A 20,049-nucleotide genomic window follows, 5' to 3' on the forward strand; every position below is an offset into this window, starting at 1 on the left:
CTAGGCTCTAGCTCTGCCTTTGCTCCTGGCGGTGGGGCTGTCGTTTTTTTATGTGATTTCTGGCTGGATTCGAGGGCTCGTTTGTCTAAAAGTTTTCTGTCTTGGCTAGGCTGTTCCTCTCCTGGTCCTTTGGCTAGAGAGAGCAGGCTTTGTTCAAGCTTCTTCTTTTTTTTTTTTTTTTTCCCCTGCACCTGTTTGTGTTTCTGGGTTGCTGACTTCTTCAGCTCCGTGTCTGAGACATATGACAACCCAGGGACCTCTCCACCGTGGTGTTCCCTAGCCAGTCTGCCGCCCTCCCTCCACTTTTTTGATCCTCTTATGTTTGTTTTATAGATAATGTCCAGGATTTTTAGTTGTACTTTAGCAGGAAGCACAGGGAAAAGCATATCTACTCCATCTTCCGAGAAGCAGAAGTATAGAACAGTACCGCTTAAAATTCATTAGTATTATTTTCTCTGTGAATTACACTAGATTCTGAAGTTGTAACCTAAGTTGTGGCTATTAAAGTTGAATACAGATTCATTGTTCTCCATTCTTTTCAGGAGAGCATTAGTTCTGTTTTGGCTATGTGAAAGCTGTTACGTGTGGTTAAGCTTAAAACTTACCAAATTCAATAGCAGGATATTTTTCTTCTGAAGAAGCCAAGTGGTAGGGGAATATAGCCAATATTTTATAATAACTATAAATGGAGTATAACCTTTAAAAAATGTTGTACACCTGTAACTTATATAATATTGTATAACAACTATACCCCAATGGAAAAAAAAAAAAAGCCAACTGGTCAGATACTTACTGGGTTGCCGTTAAAAGTGAGTTTCAGTAAGGCCAAATTCAACTTTAGCTAGTGCTTGTATAATGTACATTTTAAAATATTACCTTAGAAACAGTTTATTTTAAAAAGCATCCTTCCTGCGATGAGTGATACAAAAAGTAAGTTTTGAATTTATCTTAACAGTACTTTCTGATTAAGTGTGAAAGTAATGGGAATGTTGCTCCAGTGAAACTGGTTGTTCTCTATTAGAGTCTGCCAAATACATTATTTGTGTGATATAATAGGTAGCTCTTGATGGAAGTCACAAGACGTTGTGTTCTGGTCTTGGCTCTGCTACTGGATTAGCAGCATTATTCTTGACTCACACATCCTTTGTTTCCTCATCTGTAAAATGGGGACAATTGGACCTGCTTTGCTGATAGGTAATTGAGGATTGTTAATGATGTTTCTAAAGCATTTAGCACAATGTTTGACACATGCTGAGTAGCTATTATTATCATCATTAATGCCGTTTATTAAAGCAGAAACCTTGAAGCAAATTCATAACAAAATTAGAGATTAAATAACTTGCTCCAATCCTCACTATAAGGTCATAGAGTTGAGACTGAGGAGTCTGTGGCTTTTCTTCACTGACTCCGTTATAATTTTTCAGGAACTGTTTGCAGTACCATTTCATATGGATTGGTGTAATAATAGACAGTTTTTTTTTTTGGCCTGGTTGAGTTGGGTTCCTGGACCCAATTCCAATGTGTGTGAGTGGAGGCTTCCCCACATCAACAATCATTCTTGGATGCTAGCAGGTATACAGAAGTTCAACTCATTTCTGACACTGTCTGCCCAGAGATGGAACCAGATTCCACAGACAAAGGGCTCAGTCCCACAAGACCTCCCTCCACTTCAGAGACCAGCCACAAGTTGTTACCGTGCTTTTGACCAGCTACAGATCGGAGGTTCTGATGGTCCTTCCAAGTCAGGATGCCAGTTGCAAGTCCAGCTTGTAACCTATACTTCTGATTAACTGGCCGTAAATCAGAGGTTCCCACGACTCCCTCTTGGGGTTCAATGAGTTTGTTAGAAGGGCTCCCAGAACTCAGGGAAACCTGTTTACTCACTAGAGTACTGATTTATTATAGAAGGATATTGAAGGATATAAATCAACAGCCAGATGAGATACGAAGGTCAAGGTCCTGAACAAAGGGGCTTCTGTCCTCATGGTGGATGGGGCCAAGCATGGGGGCATGTGGAAGTGTTCTGGTTTCCCAATGTGGAAGCTCTCTGAAAGGTCCAGAAAGCTGTCCTTTCGGGGTTTTTCTGGAGGCTTTGTTACGTAGTCATGATTGACTAAATCACTGGCCAGTGGTGATTGACTCAACTTCTGGCAGGGGGTGGGACTGAAAGTTGGTTCTCCTGACAACCAGCCCCCACCTTTGGGTGGGATCCCGAAACTCACCTTCCCTGAAGTGTTTTCAGGAGCTGAGGACAAGAGACCAAATATCATCCCATTGTTCAGGAAATTCCAAGAGTTTTGGGAGCTGTAAGCCGGGAACTGTGGATGAAGACCAAATATATATTTTTCCTACAAATCACAATAACGCAGTGGTAGTGAGGCTTCACTGTAACTCTAGTTCATGTTTTAATAATTAGGTTACTTTTGAAAATGAAAGTTTTAGTTTAAGCAAACATAATGTTAAAACAGTCACTTATGCCCCTTTACCCACCACCTCCCTCTGTAAGAACACCTTTCCCTTCTATATATGTCTTTGCAATCTGGCATTTGTATTAGTCTCTTGGGGTTGCTATAACAAAGTATCACAAATTGGGTGGCTTAAAACAACAGATATTTATTGTCCCACAGTTCTGGAGGCTAGAAGTCCAAAATCAGTGAGCAGGCTTGATTCCTTCTGAGGGCTGTGAGGGTGAATCTGTTCCATGCCTCTCTCTTAGCTTCTGGTAGCCCCAGGCATTCCTTGGCTTGTAGATGCCTCACTTCAGTCCACCATCTTTGCATGGTGTTCTCCTGTGTTTCTGTCTTCACAAGGCCCTCTTCCTTTATAAGGACACTGGTCATATTGGATATGAGGCCCAGCCTACTCCGGTATGACCTCACCTTAACGAGTTACGTCTTCAACAACTGTATTTACAAATAAGGTCACGTTCTGAGGTCCTGGGTGGGAGTTAGGACTTCAACATGTTTTTTTAGGGGGGACACAGTACAACCCGCAACAGCGTTCATCTAAAAATCAGAAACGAGCGAATTGGCACTAAAAACACAGCCCTTTGCCTCATGCATTATTGTCTCACAGTTGGGGGAAAACTGAGAGCAAAGGAGGAATAAGTGGGGTTGAGTCAGTCAGGAAAGGTCCTTCTGACGAGGTGACATTTACATTGAGAACAGAAGGGCAGGGAGGATCCAGTAAAGCAGGAATGTTTCAAGCTAGGGAACAACCTGTGTAAAGACCAGAAATAGCTCGATGTGTTGGAAGAAATGAAGGAGGGGCCAGTGTCACTGTTGTGTGGTGGCCCGGGGGAGATGGGGTCTGGGGCCAAATCATGCAGGGACTTGCTGGCCATGATGATGAGCTCACTTCTTTACTTTAGGGGTTCTGGGGAGCCTTTGAAGAATTTTAAGCAGGGGAGACATACTCAGATTTACATATTTAGAAGGTCACTCCCGCTGCTATGTGCCACGTGGATTGAGGGGGACCACACTGGTGGTGGAAAGACCAGTTGGGAAGCTTTTCTATTTTTCCAATAGAGACAAAGACAGTGGAGGCTTGGACTCGTGTAGCAGTAAGGGAGATGGAGAGAAATGGGGGAAATTCAAGGTACGCTTTGGGGAAAGAGCTGAGAAGATTTGCTGATGGGTTAGCTAGAGAGTAGGGAAAGGAGGAATCCTTTGCTGATGGCTTGAGTAACTCAGTGAATGACTGTATAATCGACTGAGATGGGGAAATCAGGGCTGGGGGTAGGTGTCAGATTTAAACTGCCGAGTTTGGGGTATGTTAAATGTTAAATGCCTGGTGATGTCTAAGTAGAGAAGTTAAGTAGCCAACCCAGTTTCGACCTCAGGGCTGGAAATGTGTTTGAGAGAGTTGTCAGAGGAGCACTAACATTTCAAGTTCTTAAAGAGGAGAGGAGCCTGGAAGAGGTCTATAAAAGGAGCCGTGCAGTAAGAGACCGCTGGAGAAAGTGGTGTCACAGAGGCAGAGGAGGATGGACAAGTTCTTCAACCGTGTTGAGTGCCTCTGAGAAGTTGAGTGTGATCTTCCTTCACTGACGTCAAAGTGATACGAGGATAAGGACAGAGACATGCTCAGTGGATCTGACCTGGTGCCGTTTTAACTGAGGGGTGAGTGCGAAGTCTCGTTTAGAATGGATTGAAGGGAGAATGGGAGGTGGGGAATTGGATCAGGCATGTGTAGGCAGCTCTGTTATTCTGGAGAGCAAACACACTGGCCGTCTGCTGGGGCCAGACACTGTCCTCTAAGGCTGTAGGCTATACAGACATCCTGGGAAAAGGTAGCCCAGAACAAAAGCCACTAGTGCCTCTGCTTATAAGAGACTCATGGAAAATTGTCTTCCACTAAGAGCCACTCCTCATTTCTACACCATATTCTGGTGAATTTTCCTAGGGGTGTGCCACTTTCTCAGCCACTCTGGTTTATCTGACTGACAGGGGCTGGGACTAAGTCAATTCCGTTTGTCTCAGACAGCATTTAATCATGGCTACTCTCAGTAAGACTCCAAGCAGCAGGACTAGGCCAACCTGCAGTACTGACCTTCTCCATACCCCCAGGGTCCTGAACAAATCTCAGGAGCCACCCGTGGGCCTTAGAAAACGAGGGACCTTTCTCTCAGTTTCTATATTGACCTTCCCACTTGGTCTGAGGCATCAATCCAGGTGCAGCAGCTTGTGCTAGCCTTGGCACAGACCACCCTGGGCAAAAGGCAGAAGTTTAGAGTCTGCCATCCATAATGACACCGGCAGTGAGGGCGAGGTGGTGTTCCTTATCACTTTAGCTAAAGCTGGGGACCTTGTCTAATTGGATGACTCATTGTGGGGAAAACTGCCCATAGGGTGCACTTAACCCTCCTGGAAGCTTTTCTTGGTAACCAAGGGCTGTTTTGGAGAGATTGCCACCATTGATCTAGTCGTTGGTCATGTGAGAGCTTACTCATGTTGTTTTCTGAAACACCTGCAGGTCTAAGATGCAAGTAACAGTATTGTGGGGAGAGAGGCAAGTTAATACTGGAGCCCCCCCCCTCGCCCCCCACCCCCCCCCACACAAAGACACAAAATCACAGGCCTGGAGGTGCTGGTGTGACCCTGGAAAGAAATTTCTTTACAGTTTACAATTGGGACCCACATGGTTCAGAGCACACAGGTTGTCAGGGCCTCCAGTGTGACCCTTAGCCTGATAGTAGGCATTGGGGTTTTCCCTTGGGTTCACATTATTGAATTTAAACCTTGTCTTTGGAGGGGCTGCCTGAGGGCAGGCAGGAGTCTGTCTTGTTTGACTAGGCTGCCGGCTGAGTGTCATTTGTCTGTAACATGGCATGCTGAGCAGTGGCTGTGGGAATGGGGTGGAGAAGACATCTGGAGGTGTTGATAGGTGTTCTGTAGGAGAGGTACAGGAGCTGGGACGGATGTTCTGATACACTTGTTGGTGATGGTTATCATTGTGGTCAGAGCCGTCTGTCAGGGGTGGCAAATTCAGGAGTCAGTTAAATTTAAGGTGCTCATACCAGTTTGGGGGAACCTTGTCAGAGTATTCTGCTTCATGAGAACTGCTCCGGGGCAATTCTGAAAGATAAAAGATAGTTAACGAATGCTCCTTCCCACCCCCATCTCCTGGGGCACAAGTTGTTCTCTCCCCAGGTGGTCAGGTTATTTCCCTCCCTCCACCTCCACAAAAATGTGTGTGTTCCATTCCAGAAGCTATAACTTCACTTTTTTTCTAATCAACTCCTATTCCCTGAAGGGAGTTTTTATAAAACATACGGAGACCCATTAGGTCCCCCACTCTGGCCTGAAGCCTACTCCACCGCTGTGATCCAGATCATTGTTAGGCCAACAAGAGAATCCAGGGAGCTGAACCAGAGTTATGTTCAGATCCCCTAAGCCCCCTTTTGGCCACCTTGCCGCATGGAAGCTGTACCAGTCAGGCTGGCTGGGGGTACCTGAAGGGGAAAGAAAGAAGCATTATGCACAGGAACGGTCTGGGTGGAATCCCAGGATTTCACACTGGTCTCTATAACTGCCCCTCCGCCCTCTTCCGCTTTGTCCTGATCATTTCCCAGGAAACAGCAGAGAGAGGATGAGCCCTTTCTGGGGATAGCTGTGTGCAGTGAACAAACTGCCCTTCTAAGGTGTGTGTTCCAGGAGGAGATGAGGGAGGTGGAGTGAGAATTCTTTTTTAGTTGATTTCTGAGGCGGCGGTTTCAGTGCTTAACAGTGCCAAGTAGCTGTGGGTGTTAGAGTGGTTTGCGAGGTCTGCTGTGCTGGGAAGAAAGAAATTTTCTTCTGCTCTTCTGAGGACTGTTTCCCCAATTCACAGCCCTTTAGAGAAGTGTCTTTAACCTGCCACTCTGTGGTTTTCTAAGAGGTAGATCAAATAGCCAGGCCTTTGGCAACAGCTCAAGAGGAAGTAAAACATAAGATTCACCTATGGGAATATTAGCCAGAGCTATGGGAACAGCCTTCAGTTCTGCCACTGAGCAGTGAACATGTCTGGTTTTGGTTTTTCACGGCTGGAGCTCGGCTGAACAGTCACAGTAGGCCAGTGGGCACTGCTGGGTTTCAGCTTAGCCAAACCATCTGTGAACTAGGCCCAGGCATTTAGGGGAACCTTGCTGTGAACAGACGGTCCTGTTGAGTCAGTAACTTTGCTTCAGGTGGTGGAGTTAAGAAGAAAGTTTTCCCCAAAGGGAAAGCTGCCACTTTTCCAAATCAGACTGATATGCACATAGGGCTCAACTTGCTAAGTTGTTAAACATATCATTTCCATTTGATAAGGGAACCTGTTTGGTTCTTCCCATCTTATTAGTCATTGAGCTGGAGTTGACTCACTCCCGAATGGGAATATTAGGCTGAAGAATCACAAGCTGTGTCAGGTGGGTGAGCAGCCCAAGACCAAAAGGGACCTCTGGGTGGAGGCTGACTTCCCTTTGCTAGAGGCTCCAGTTTGCAAAAGCATCAGCCACAGTGACTGGTACCTCAAAGGGGTCGTCGGGTTGTAGGGCCCAAAGGTAGAGATGTACCGCAGCTTGCTAGACCACTTTCAATGCAGCTGATTGGTTTGGGCGCCGCTCAGGATGCTGCCTTGTGGGTTGAAAGACCAAGTAGAGTGTCCAAGTGAGGACTTTATCAATCAGGGTTCAACCGGAGAAGCAGCAGAACCAGTAGAAGACAAAATACAGAAGACACACACACATACCACACACATATCACACGAGGAACTGGCTTACTCCGTGGTGGGGACTGGCTAAGTAGGTTAGACCTTCAGAGGCCGGTAGTCAGGAAGGGCCCATGAGGCGCAGACTGGACCCCACAGACACCAGCTGAGGCTCATGGTCTCAAGCAGCGCTCAGGAGGGAGGACCCCGGGGAAGGGAGAGCAAGTGCAGACCCCGCTGTGATTGGGAGTCTCTGAGCCTAAGTCCTCCTAAAGGGCTTCTAACAGATTAAGTCAGGCCCGCCCAGGAGAATCTCCCGTCTGATTAATTTCAGGTAAGCTGATTATGGACTTTAATTACATCTACAAAATGTGTATGCTACAAAGTACATACAAAATATGCTTCTTCCTCTAACATTCAGGAGCAAATACCCCTTGTGGCTCAGAGTAACCAGAAGCATGCCGGAAAGGGCGTTCTGGGGACTGTAGCTCCGCCAGGCCGCACTGGTACATCACAGAGCCATCCCAGGCACACACTGTCTCCAGTACCCAAAGAGGCCAACGAGGTGCCAGGGTTCTTTTTTGGTGGTAGGAGGCTGAGGAGACAGCTGTTGCTCCTTGACGGCCAAAGGGATGGGGTGTCATGAATCCACCCACTTAATCCCAAGAAACTCTGCTCCTCGAGTAGAGCCCTGGATTTAGCTGCTGGAGGTGTGATAACAGCAGGGGACCATTGAGCCTGAGGCCTCTGACTTGCCAACCAACAGGACATGTCTTATATGTTGAGAACTTTGAACATCACTGGCTAGGGCAGTTGTACGACGTCCCAACGCACCCACTGATGACAAACAGCAGGGGAGCTTCTCCCACTAGCATTTCTCTACCTGTAGCTCTTCCTGATGGGGGAGAATCTCCTTTGGCACTGTGGACAGGGAAGTGTAAGGATATATATATGCATCATTTGTACAATCAGATGTAGAAACAGCAACCGTACTTTGAATTGGCCTGAAGCACCCCATCTACTCGCTCGTGTTAGTTTCCTTTCCCCGCTGTGAATCGTGTCCAGATCCCACTAGCTGGATCTGAGTACCTCCTCCTACACAGGGCCAGGTAGGACAGACCTGGGTGCCTGTATCCACAGAGCCATAAACATGTGAGTCCCTCCTTTCCCTGAAGTTCCTCAGTATGCTTGGGTGCATGAGGCCTTCAGTCTCTCTTGGGGACGGGGAGACCTCAGGCCACCCCTAATGCTCCTCCTGAAAGCAGCTGTCAGGGTAGGGGGCAAGGGGAGGGATCAGGGTTACAGAGGGGGAGAGGAGCTCTGTGCCAGTTAGCAAGGCACGCATATGTTTAGTTTCATACGGCTCGGTGGCTATGCAGGGCTCAGCTTAATGAATTTTTCAGCTACCCAAAACCTCTAGATCCCCGTCGATGACATAATTTGTTTCAGCTCTGGGGACTCTACTTAACAGCTACAGCCTCACTGCCTCTCATCTGGGGCCACAGGGCTTGCGCCTCATTGCCACGGTTGCATCCCTTCCCCTCCCACCCCAAGGAGAGTGATCAACAACCAGAGGACCGTTGGGCAGTTTGTTTCAATCCTACCTTTTGCTGCTCATCCTCTAAAGGTTAATTAACCCTTACAACCCCACACCCACCACTTGGACAAGAACATTTGCTTCTGGGTCCCAGGGAATCTTATATGCCCTAAACCCATGGGACCTTTGTCTTTTCTGTTCCAGAAAGCCATGTTTCTGCCAGCATCCCATCCTTGTCACACACTGTCAAGAACTGTGAAGAGTCTTGAGATCTTATGCTACTCGGAAGCTGACAGATCAGCCTGTCACAGTTTACTGGTCGCTGGCAGAAGACGTGGAACTCCTGGGTCTGAGACAAAGGACTGCATTACAGCACAGCCAATAGCGTGAGCTCCCTGTTTGTCTCATTTCCTCTTGCCCTGTGAGTCCACAGCTGTAGAACCCTGAGTTTAGCTAATCCAAATATTTTATAAAGAACTGCAAGCAGGGACTCCCCCTGGTGGCCCAGTGGTTAAGACTCCGCGCCTCCATTGCAGGGGGCACGGGTTTGATCCCTGCTCGGGGAACTAAGATCCCGCATGCCATGTGGTGCAGTCAGTAAATAAATAAATAAATAAATGTACTATTGAAAAGATAACGTAGCAACACTTAAAAAAAAAAAAAAAAACTGCAAGCGAACCTGCCCAAACTTAGCCCAGAGAGAGACGTTATTTTTATTATAGTGGACAGCAAACCAACCTGCCCTCTGTTCTGGAGGGAGAGAATATCTCTGTCTTCCTGGGTTGTTTGCTATACACACATCCTTGAAAAGATATCTGAGAGCTAGAGCAGGCAGCGCCTCTGCTCGTAAGACGTGCGGAAGCGTGAGAGCGCCATGGAGAATCGTCTCCCACACACACTGTACAAGGATTAACATTCTCACTGAGGATTGTGTACCAAGAAGAATCGAATTTACGTTGTGTACCTTGTTTAAAACAAGAAGGAAATTGCGTGAAATATTATTTCCAAATGGTTAAGTCTCAAACCCTTTGGAAAACTCAACTGCCCAGAATAGTTAGTTCTCTGAGAGTCTTACCTGCCGTGAGCAGAGAAAACAGATTATGATTTTGTGTATTCGCCCCAAATTGAAGGTCACAAAGGCAGGTCTGTGGAATTGTAGGTGTTGATTTGTCAGTGGGTGGTGTACTCAGGGTGAACAGCAAGGGTTTATTTACTAGAATTGATTGACTGACTCTTCCTCAGGAAAGGCCAGCTGCTAATGTCATCTTGCAGTAAAGCAGTTATAGCATGGAGAAGTATTTGTGTGGTCGCCTGATTTAACTAATATTTGTTTTGCACCTCCTATGTTATCTTAAGCACCTAAGGTGTGAGACTTTATTTTTTTAACCTATCTTAAAAATGGCTGAGGTCAAAGACTTTAAATCTTTCATAAGTTAATACATTGAAAATCTCTTTCTCAAAAGTTTCATGTCAGTGAAAGATGAATAAACTGATTTTTCTAATATAATAGGGTTTTTCTATAATTAAAAAAATGTATTTATTTCTTTGGCTGCGTTGGGTCTTCGTTGCTGCACGCAGGCTTTCTCTAGTTGCGGCGAGCAGGGGCTACTCTTCGTTGCAGTGCACGGGCTTCTCATTGCAGTGGCTTCTTTCGTTACAGAGCATGGGCTCTAGGCACGCGGGCTTCTGTAGTTGTGGCGTGTGGGCTCAGTAGTTGTGGCTCGCGGGCTCTAGAGCGCAGGCTCAGTAGTTGTGGTGCACGGGCTTTGTTGCTCCGTGGCATGTGGGATCCTCCTGGACAAGGGCTTGAACCCATGTCCCCTGCATTGGCAGGCAGATTCTTAACCACTGCACCATGAGGGAAGTCCCTATAGTAGGGTTTTGATATGAATTATACAACTAAACATTTGGAAGAAAAAGACCAAGAGGTTTTCAAATGTTTATTTGATTCTCACGTGGTCCTACTCTATAAATGTATAGTTTCATTTCTTAAAAATTATGCTTTTGAAAAATTTTAAAGCAAATTTCTGTTAACTTTTTTCTTTTTATTATAATGACAAGCTTTTGGTATTTCATTGTTACCAAGATCTATTTTTAGAATAAAATTTTGTTTTCCATTTAAAAGTTTAAAAAAAATTATGCTTTTGAAGTAGGCCAGAATAGATTAAAATGGAATTAGCATTTTAGGCATAGTCTTAAATGTGACTTGATTATAATTTGTCATTCTTATGAACTTTAGTTACTAATTTGCCAAGGTTGTATTCTCTTTAAAAGGTGAACATTTCTCACTCACCTACCTAGCAGTGTGCTAGGTACTCAGTATTTTTAAGAAGGGTAGTAAAGAGAATGTAGGTTTTTTTCCCCTCTCCCTCGCTGGAGGTTTTTTCCCTCTCCCTCTCTGGAGGTTTTTTCCCTCTCCCTTAAACAACTTTTCAAGGGGTAAAATGACATATTTGGATGATATTTAGTAGTACATATGTTTATTTACTCCAGAATCATTGTCAGAATCATTTACATATTGAGTAATGATGAATCTTAGCAGAACTCTTCTTTTTCCTCCTTCTATACCTGATCATCTATGCCAGTTTAGTTTCCTCATGTAAAAGAACAATAAACTGTATTTCTTCTTTTTATTGATTTGTTTCAAAAGGAAGGCAGATAGACTCTTTGCCCTGTAATATTAGTTCCTAAATCTAGAGGAAAATTAAGCATTTAGTGTGAGTAATATACATATATATTTTTGTATGTGGTTAGAACGTTAGTTTTTTGAAAGTTGTACCTTTTTCATATGGGTAAGACAAGGTTTAAAGCAAACTTCATCTATGACAATTTTGATTTTACAATACTTAAATTTAGGGAGTAGATATAACTTTACAAAATATTGTAGTTTTTCAAAAGGATTCACCTTAGGAGTCTGTTAATTTTCAAGTTGCGTACACCCCTTCTCCTTCCTGTTGTGGAAAGGAAAGTCAGCCAGTGCACTCTTTCGCCTGGTGGTTGTAAAATCTTCTCCATGCTAACTGCCCGAGTGCTGAGTGCTTTTCTACACTTAAAGCTTCTAACTCTTAAGGACATTTTGGATTCTCTTCCACTCTCGGACAAAAAGGTCAAGAGCATGCTTTCTTCAAATACTGGAAAGCACTTTTTTTTCTTTTTTCTTTTTGGTAACACAGTCTGTCCTCATTATTCACAGACTGTGTATTTGTGAATTCGCCTACTCACTAAAATTTACTTGTGAGTAAAAGCAATACTCAGGCACTTTCTTGGTCATTCCCCGATGCGCATTCCCCAGTGACACATTTGAGTCAACAAAATTCATGTTACCAGCTGAGGTCAAACCAGGCAACTTGCTGCCATCTTGTTTCAGCTCATATTGTAAACAGTTGTCTGCATTGTGCTTTATTTAATGCCATGCTTTTCACATTTTTATGCTTGTTGTTGGTGATGTCGCTGTTTAAAATGGCCCCCAAACGTAGTGCCATCTAGTGTTCCGAAGCGCAAGAGGGCTGTGTGTGCCTTACAGAGAAAATCCGTGCATTAGGTAAGCTTTGTTCAGGCATGACTTGTAATACTGTTGGCTGTGAGTTCAGCGTTCATGAATCAACAATATATGTCAAATAAGGTGTCTTTAAACAGAAATGCACATAAAACAAGGTTATGTATTTATTGGCTGATGAAAATGTTGTGGCTAGAGGAACCAGAGGCTCCCCAGAACCTGGCCCTGTGTTTCCCTAGGAGCAGTGGTTCGGTATTCACGAATGCAGTGTTCACGAACACTTTACAGACATTATCCCCGGGGAGTAACCAGAATTGGCTGTAGTTACTTTTTATCCACTGCAAGTAACCAGAACTGGCTGTAGTTACTTTTTTTTTTTTTTTTTTTTTAGCTGAGAGAGGTCATCAATCGAGTACTTTATGCATTTGCGTGTTTTGTGCTTATCATAATGCTGGGCTCTGAGCTTTTTGTCCAGCTCAGGAGCCACCCCCCACCAAGCTGGTTTACGGCTCTTTAGCTCAGAACTTTGCCTCGGGAAGAGGAGCCAGCTTCGGAATGAGAGCGGTTAGGCTGTTAGGGAACCTGGCTTCCAGCTTGTCTCGACTTTCCCTGACCATTCCATGCTGAATTTCCACCTTCCCTGTTCACGCTGCTGGATCCTGGGCCATAAAAAGCAGCTTCAACCTGACCTGTAAGGCTGGTCCAGGAGGGGAGGGTGCTGGACTACATCCATTCTTGGCTCTGATGATGCAGTGGTTACCTGTCAGGGACGTGGGAGCCCCATGTGAGGTCATTCCTGCATGGGTTTTGTGTTTGCTTTGTTTGTTAAGAGTTTTGCTTTGCATTGGATATGGGCTTTTCTTCATTATCCCAAACCAGCTGGGTAAGGTACCAGCCAGAACAGGTTTTTTTAGGCAGGGAAGTTTAAAGAACTTCCTAAGCCCTAGGCACTGTTACTTTTCAGATCCCCACCCTACATTGTAAAAAATGGACCTATATCCTGTATTAAATCTAACATATAATTATAAGTAGAGTTGAGTTGCTGTTGAAATGTTATGTGTTGTAGGTAGTTAGTTAAATGTTAATTTTGATTTTTAAAGGTTTTCATATGCTTGAGCAATAAGGTTTTTCTTCAGGTCTCAAACATTTTCATGACCCTGGAAAAGCTCATAGACCCTGGGTACTATGTCTGTAGCGCAGGACTGATGTGTCAGGAGGAATTCCAGCGTTCCTCAGCCCTGCAGTTATCCAGATGTTGATGGGGGCTCTGATGTGCCTCATGACACACATGTTGCTGGGTTTACAAAAATAATCCATGAACAGATGACTGCAGTATGACATGGTCAGGGGCTGTGGGAGGACCGAGGGGTCTTTAGCTGAGCTGGGGCAGAGGAGGAGCTGACTGTGATGCTGTCCTGGAGCAGGTGGTCCCAGGCCGGGTTTTGGGGGCTGCCTGTGTGGTAAGGTGAAGAGGCGAGGGGCACAGGGAGTTTGGGGAAAAGCTGGCGGTGGAAAGGTGTGGAAGAGGCTTGGAGCAGCCTGGCACGTGTGGAAATCATGGGCCCTTGTTGCTGCTGGGGTGACATGTGCAAAGTGGGTTGTGGTGGTGACGAATACCATCACAGGGGTGGGGAGGGGCTGAGTATGGAAGGCCTTTCGTGCACCTTGGACAGGCGTAGACTCATCCTGGGCACGTGACCTGCTCCTTGTGCCCCTCACTGCTGAATACTTTTTGGGTTTAGTCGGTGTCCCTCAATACGTATCAGTAGTGTAACTAAGTTTCTGATCCTCTCTGTTCTGTACAGTGTTTGATAAGTTCTCTTTTGTTTGCTTTGTTCAGTTAGCTCTTTTTCCTTTTTTTTTTTTTTTTTTTTCTTTTTTTTTGCGGTACGCGGGCCTCTCACTGTTGTGGCCTCTCCCGCTGCGGAGCACAGGCTCCGGATGCGCAGGCCCAGCGGTCATGGCTCACGGGCCCAGCCACTCAACAGCATGTGGGATCTTCCCGGACTGGGGCACGAACCTGTGTCCCCTGCATCGGCAGGCGGACTCTCAACCACTGCGCCACCAGGGAAGCCCAGCTCTTTTTTCTTAAAGGAAGTAGAAATACTTTAGCTTTAAAAATAACTTTTTGTTGCTGTATACCACATACATCAGGAAAGTGCAAATGTAAGTATACAGGGAAATTAGCCTAATTTCAAAACACATAATCATTATTAAAACATCAAGCTATATTAAAGATATATAAAACAAGTAACAGGCAAGAGCTAATGTTCACTAATATGTCATAGCCATCTTTTAAAGTTAGTATCCCTGGATCCATTTCACCCTTTAATGTCTGCAAGGGGATTTTATTTTATGGCGTGACATATTTACTTAACTAGGTCTTCATGATGAACATTTAGATGGATTCTAATTTTTATAAACTATTAGAAACACGTCAATGAAAAAATCTTCCTTGAATGTACATCTTTGTGTACCTATCTTCTCTTAAAATGATTTTACTATGAAAAATTTTGAGCATATAAAAAATTGAGTAGTATGATAAGGTCCCACATACACCCAGCTTCAGCCGTTAGCCAATGTTCTACAATTTTTTTAATAATCTACACATCCATAATTGTTTTTCCTCTGTCAGAGTATTTGAAAGCAAGTACCAGTCATAATACCGTTTCACCTACATACCTCAGTCTTTTAAGTTAAAGACTCAGAAGCATAATAATATTAAATAAACAGTTGATATTAATTCCTAATATCATCTAATATTATGCAAATAAGGATCTGTGCAAGGTCTAAACATTGGTTGATATATCTCTTGTAAGTCTCTTGGTTTATAACCTTCCTCTCCTTCTATATAGCTCATGCTAATTATTTGTTGAAGAAAACAAGTCATTCAGTAGAATTTTCCACAGCCTGGACTTGGCTGTTGACCTCCTTCTGGTGTTATTTAACTTGTTCTTCCAGACACCCTCATAGCCCCTAAACCGGGAGTTAGATCCGGAGGCTTGATTCATTTGTTAAGTTTGATTACTAAGTTCAAGTGTTGTCGGCCCCCGCAGTATTCATTCTAAAGTTTCCCATCAATCTTTTACCTAATGGTTTTGACACCCCTTTATGATCATTGCCTGCATTCATTATTTCATTGGGGTTTTCAAAATGATGGCTTTTAGCAACTTTTGAGGTAATTATAGAGTCACATGCAGTTGTAAGAAATAATACAGAGTGATGCCCCTCATCCAGTTTTCCCCAAGGGTAACATCCTGCGTCAGTGTAGTCTGGTATCACATCCAGGGAATTGATGTTGATACAATCCATGGACCAGGTTTAGATTTCACTGGTTTTACATCTTCTTATGTATGCATGTGTGCACGTGCATGTGCATTTAGTTTTATGCAGTTTTAGCACATGTGTAGATAAATGTGGATAACACCATGGTCAAGAATCCATTCCATCACAAGGATCTCTCATGCTACCCTCTTACAGCCACAGCCACCTCCTTCCCTCCCCGCTGACCTCCGGAACACTGTTCTCCATTTCTATAATTTTGTCATTACAAGAGTGACATATAAATGGATGTAATGTTCTGAGATTGGTTTTTTTTTTCAGTTTAAATTCCCTTAAGATCCATCAAAATTGTTATGTGTATAACAGTTTATTCCTTTTTATTACTCAGTGTTTCATGATACGAATATACCACAGTTGGTTTAACCATTCACATGTTGAAGGACATTTGGGTTTCCAGTTTTGGGGTATTACACGTGAATATGCTGTGAGCGTTCGTGTATAGGTTTTTGTGTGAACATAAGCTTTCATTTCTCTGGCATAAATACTCAAGAGTGTATTTGCTAGGTCTATGATAAGCACATGTTTAGTTGTGTGAGAAACTGCCATTCTTTTCCAGAGTGGCTATACAGTTTTGCATTCCCATCAGCAATGAATGAAAGATCTAGTTTCTCTGCACCCTCACCAACATTTGATGTTATTACTGCTTTATTTTAGCCATTTTGATAAATATGTAAATCATGATTTTTAAATTCTATCATTCCTTCAGTGCTTTTTAGCTGTAATTCTTCTATAAAGAAGAACTTTTTCATCAGCCATTTGGTAACCTTGAAATACAGTCTGTATAAGAATTTGATTATTTTTCTTATTTTCAATGCCCACCTCTCTACCTTGGTAAGCCAGTTTTCAGAAAAACAAATAAGTGCCCTTTTAGCTTCCAGAGTGACTAATTGGCTTTTTAAACCATATCATTATAAACACATGGATTTTAAAAATATTTGATGTGATTATCTTCCAGGTAAATTAGTAGAAGAGAAATTGCCATGTCAAAGGGTAGGCAAATTTATAATTTTGATATAGATTACCCCACTCCTCTCCAGAAAGGCTGTATCATTTTATGTTCTTAGCAAGAGTATATAAAATATTTATTTTTCTATACCCTTGCCAACACCGGTGTGGCCAGTTTTTAATTTAAAAATATTTTACCAATCTGATGGCAACTTGATATCTTAGTATTTCTATTTTCAGTTCTTTAATTACTAGTAAAGTTGATCATCTTTTCATGTTACTGACTTCTTAACAGTTCAGCCAATTGCCTATTAATTACCTTTACCCATGTTTCTATTAAGATACTGATTCTTTTTACGTTTTTTGGTTGTTTTATCTGTCATCCTTTTCCGTGATGGTTGCTGATTTTTATTTGTTTAGCAAGGTCTTTCCTTAAGATTATAAAATTTTATACCCATTTTTTGATGCCTTCCTGCGATTTTACAGTTTAGTCTAAATATTTGTTCCACATATGGTTTATTTTGTATAAGGTATGAAGTAAGAATCCAGCATTACCTGTTTCCAAATGTCTGACCAGTTTAATCCAGATTGGAAAAGAAAAAGTAAAACTGTCACTGTTTGCAGATGACATGATACTATACATAGAAAACCCTAAAGATGCCACCAGAAAACTACTAGAACTAATCAATGAATTTGGTAATGTTGCAGGGTACAAAATTAATGCACAGAAATCTCTGGCATTCCTATACACTAACAATGAAAAATCAGAGAAATTAAGGAAACAATTCTATTTACCATTGCAACAAAAAGAATAAAATACCTAGGAATAAATCTACCTAAGGAGGTGAAAGACTTGTACTCAGAAAACTATAAAACACTGATGAAAGAAGTCAAAGAAGACATAAACAGATGGACAAATATACCATGTTCTTGGATTGGAAGAATCAATATTGTGAAAATGACTATACTACCCAATGCAATCTACAGATTCAGTGCAGTCCCTATCAAACTACCAATGACATTCTTCACAGAATTAGAACAAAACATTTTACAATTCGTATGGAAACAGAAAAGACCCCAAATAGCCAAAGCAATCTTGAGAAAGAAAAATGGAGCTGGAGGAATCAGGCTCCCCAACTTCAAACTATACTACAAACTACAGTAGTCAAGACAGTATGGTACTGGCGCAGAAACAGAAATATAGGTCAGTGGTACAGGATAGAAAGCCCAGAGATAAACCCATGCACATATGGTCACCTAATTTACAACAAAGGAGGCAAGAACATACAATGGAGAAAAGACAGCCTCTGCAATATTTGGTGCTGGGAAAACTGGACAGCTACACGTAAAAGAATGAAATTAGAACACTACCTAAACCGTATACGAAAATAAACTCCAAATAGATTAAAGACCTAAATGTAAGACTGGACACTATAAAACTCTTAGAGGAAAACGTTGGAAAAACATGCTTAGACATAAACCAGAGCAAGATCTTTTTTGACCCACCTCCTGGAGTAATGAAAATAAAAACAAAAATAAACAAATGGGACCTAATAAAACTTAAAAGCTTTTGCGCAGCAAAGGAAACCATAAACAAGATGAAAAGATAACTCACAGAATGGGAGAAAATATTTGCAAATGAAACAACAGACAAAAGGATTAATCTCCAAAATATACAAACAACTAATGGAGCTCATTTATCCAAAAAACAAACAACCCAGTTGAAAAATGGGCAGAAGACCTAAACAGACATTTCACCAAAGAAGACATACAGATGGTCAAGAGGCACATGAAAAGGTGCTGAACATCACTAATTATTAGAGAAATGCAAATCAAAACTACAATGAGGTATCACCTCACACCAGTCAGAGTGGCCATTATCAAAAGGTCTAGAAACAGTAAATGCTGGAGAGGGTGTGGAGAAAAGGGAACCCTCCTGCACTGTTGGTGGGAATGTAAATTGATAACAGCCGCTATGGAGAACAGTATGGAGGTGCCTTAAAAAACTAAAAATAGAACTACCATATGATCCAGCAATCCCACTACTGGGCATATCCTCTGAGAAAACCATAATTCAGAAAGAGACATGTACCACAATGTTCATTGCAGCACTATTTACAGTAGCCATGGAAGCAACCTAAGTGTCCGTCGACAGGTGAATGGATAGAGACGTGACAGATATGTACAATGGAATATTACTCAGCCATAAAAAGAAACGAAATTGAGTTATTTGCAGTGAGGTGGATGGACCTAGAGTCTGTCATACAGAGTGAAGTAAGTCAGAAAGAGAAAAACACCGTATGCTAACACACATATATGGAATCTAAAAGAAAAGGTACTGATGAACCTAGGGGCAGGGCAGGAATGAAGACGCAGACATAGAGGACATGAACTGGAGGACACGGGTGGGGAGGGAAGCTGGGGTCGAGTACCGAATGTAAACTAGACAGCTAGTGGGGAGCAGCTGCACAGCACAGGGAGATCGGCTCGGTGCTTTGCGACGGCCTGGAGGGGTGGGATAGGGAGGGTGGCAGGGAGGCTCAAGAGGGAGGGGATGTGGGGATATATGTATACATATGGCTGATTCACTTTGGTGTACAACAGAAACTAGCACTTACACTCCAGTAAAGATGTATTAAAAAAAATAAAAAATGTCTGACCAGTTTTCCCAATGCCATTGATTAAATAAACTATCTTTTCCCCACAAATGTGAAATGCCATTTTTATTCTAAATTCTCAAATCTTGAGTCTATTTCTGAGTTTTCTGTTGTGTTCTACTGATTTGTCAGTCTTCAGTGTCACAGCTTAAATTACTATAGATTGTCCTTTAACATTTCTGTTACTGCATTTTGTAAATATATGGACTTCATACTAGCCTATTCATATATTACTATTATATATCTGACTGTTGTTACTTTGTAGCGTGTTTTTAATAATTGGTGCTGCTGATCTCTTTTTTTTCTTGTATGACTTTGCTAAGTTCACAAGCATTTTCATCCAGGTTAGAAGTATTTGTGATAAAACCAGACCACCATTTTATATTTTGATTGGGATTTTATTTAATTTATATTTTAATTTAGGGAGAATTGATTTCTTTACAACTTTGAGCTTCCACCATTAGGAACATGGTCTATCATTTCATTTATTTCATGTCCTTGAATATTTCTTGTTAATTTACCCCTAAATTATTGCTTTTGGTTTCTCTGTCCCTTCATGTGAGGAATGCGTTTTAAACTTGATCAGATTCATTTTTTTAAAGTAGGTCAAGCCTTCTGGGAAAGTGTCACATTTACAGTTTGTAATACTGGCTTTCCAAGCTGTCTCTACAGTATGTCTGGCTGCCTGAGCTAACAAGCTGTATTTCCAACAGTCCTTGAGGCAAATTAAATAATGGCTTCATTCTGATAGTAGCCAATATGGTTTAGTTACTGAGTATAAATTACAACACATTTCTGATGAAGATGACCATATGTTGTTGACCAAAATTAGATATTAATGCAAATTTGGAGTTTTAAATTGAAAACTTCAACTATTTAAGTACAATATATGGGCAGTTTTTTAT

General features: G+C 42.5%; 1 protein-coding gene across 8 annotated transcripts in view; it reads left to right on the plus strand.

Annotated features, from left to right (window-relative positions):
• LOC308621248 (UPF0538 protein C2orf76 homolog) overlaps positions 1-20,049 on the plus strand; it is an 89,199-nt gene that overhangs the window by 8,624 nt on the left and 60,526 nt on the right. For 3 of the 8 annotated variants that reach the window (XM_081241562.1, XM_081241564.1, XM_081241563.1), the window contains exon 2: positions 3,901-4,121. The exons of the other annotated variants lie outside the window; for them this stretch is intronic. The gene's annotated coding sequence lies outside the window, so the exon portion shown is untranslated. The remainder of the gene's footprint in view (positions 1-3,900; positions 4,122-20,049) is intronic. 8 annotated transcript variants of the gene reach the window in all.

Source organism: Mesoplodon bidens, assembly GCF_964165515.1.
Source record: "Mesoplodon bidens genome assembly, chromosome: 8".
Taxonomy (NCBI): Eukaryota; Metazoa; Chordata; class Mammalia; order Artiodactyla; family Ziphiidae; genus Mesoplodon; species Mesoplodon bidens.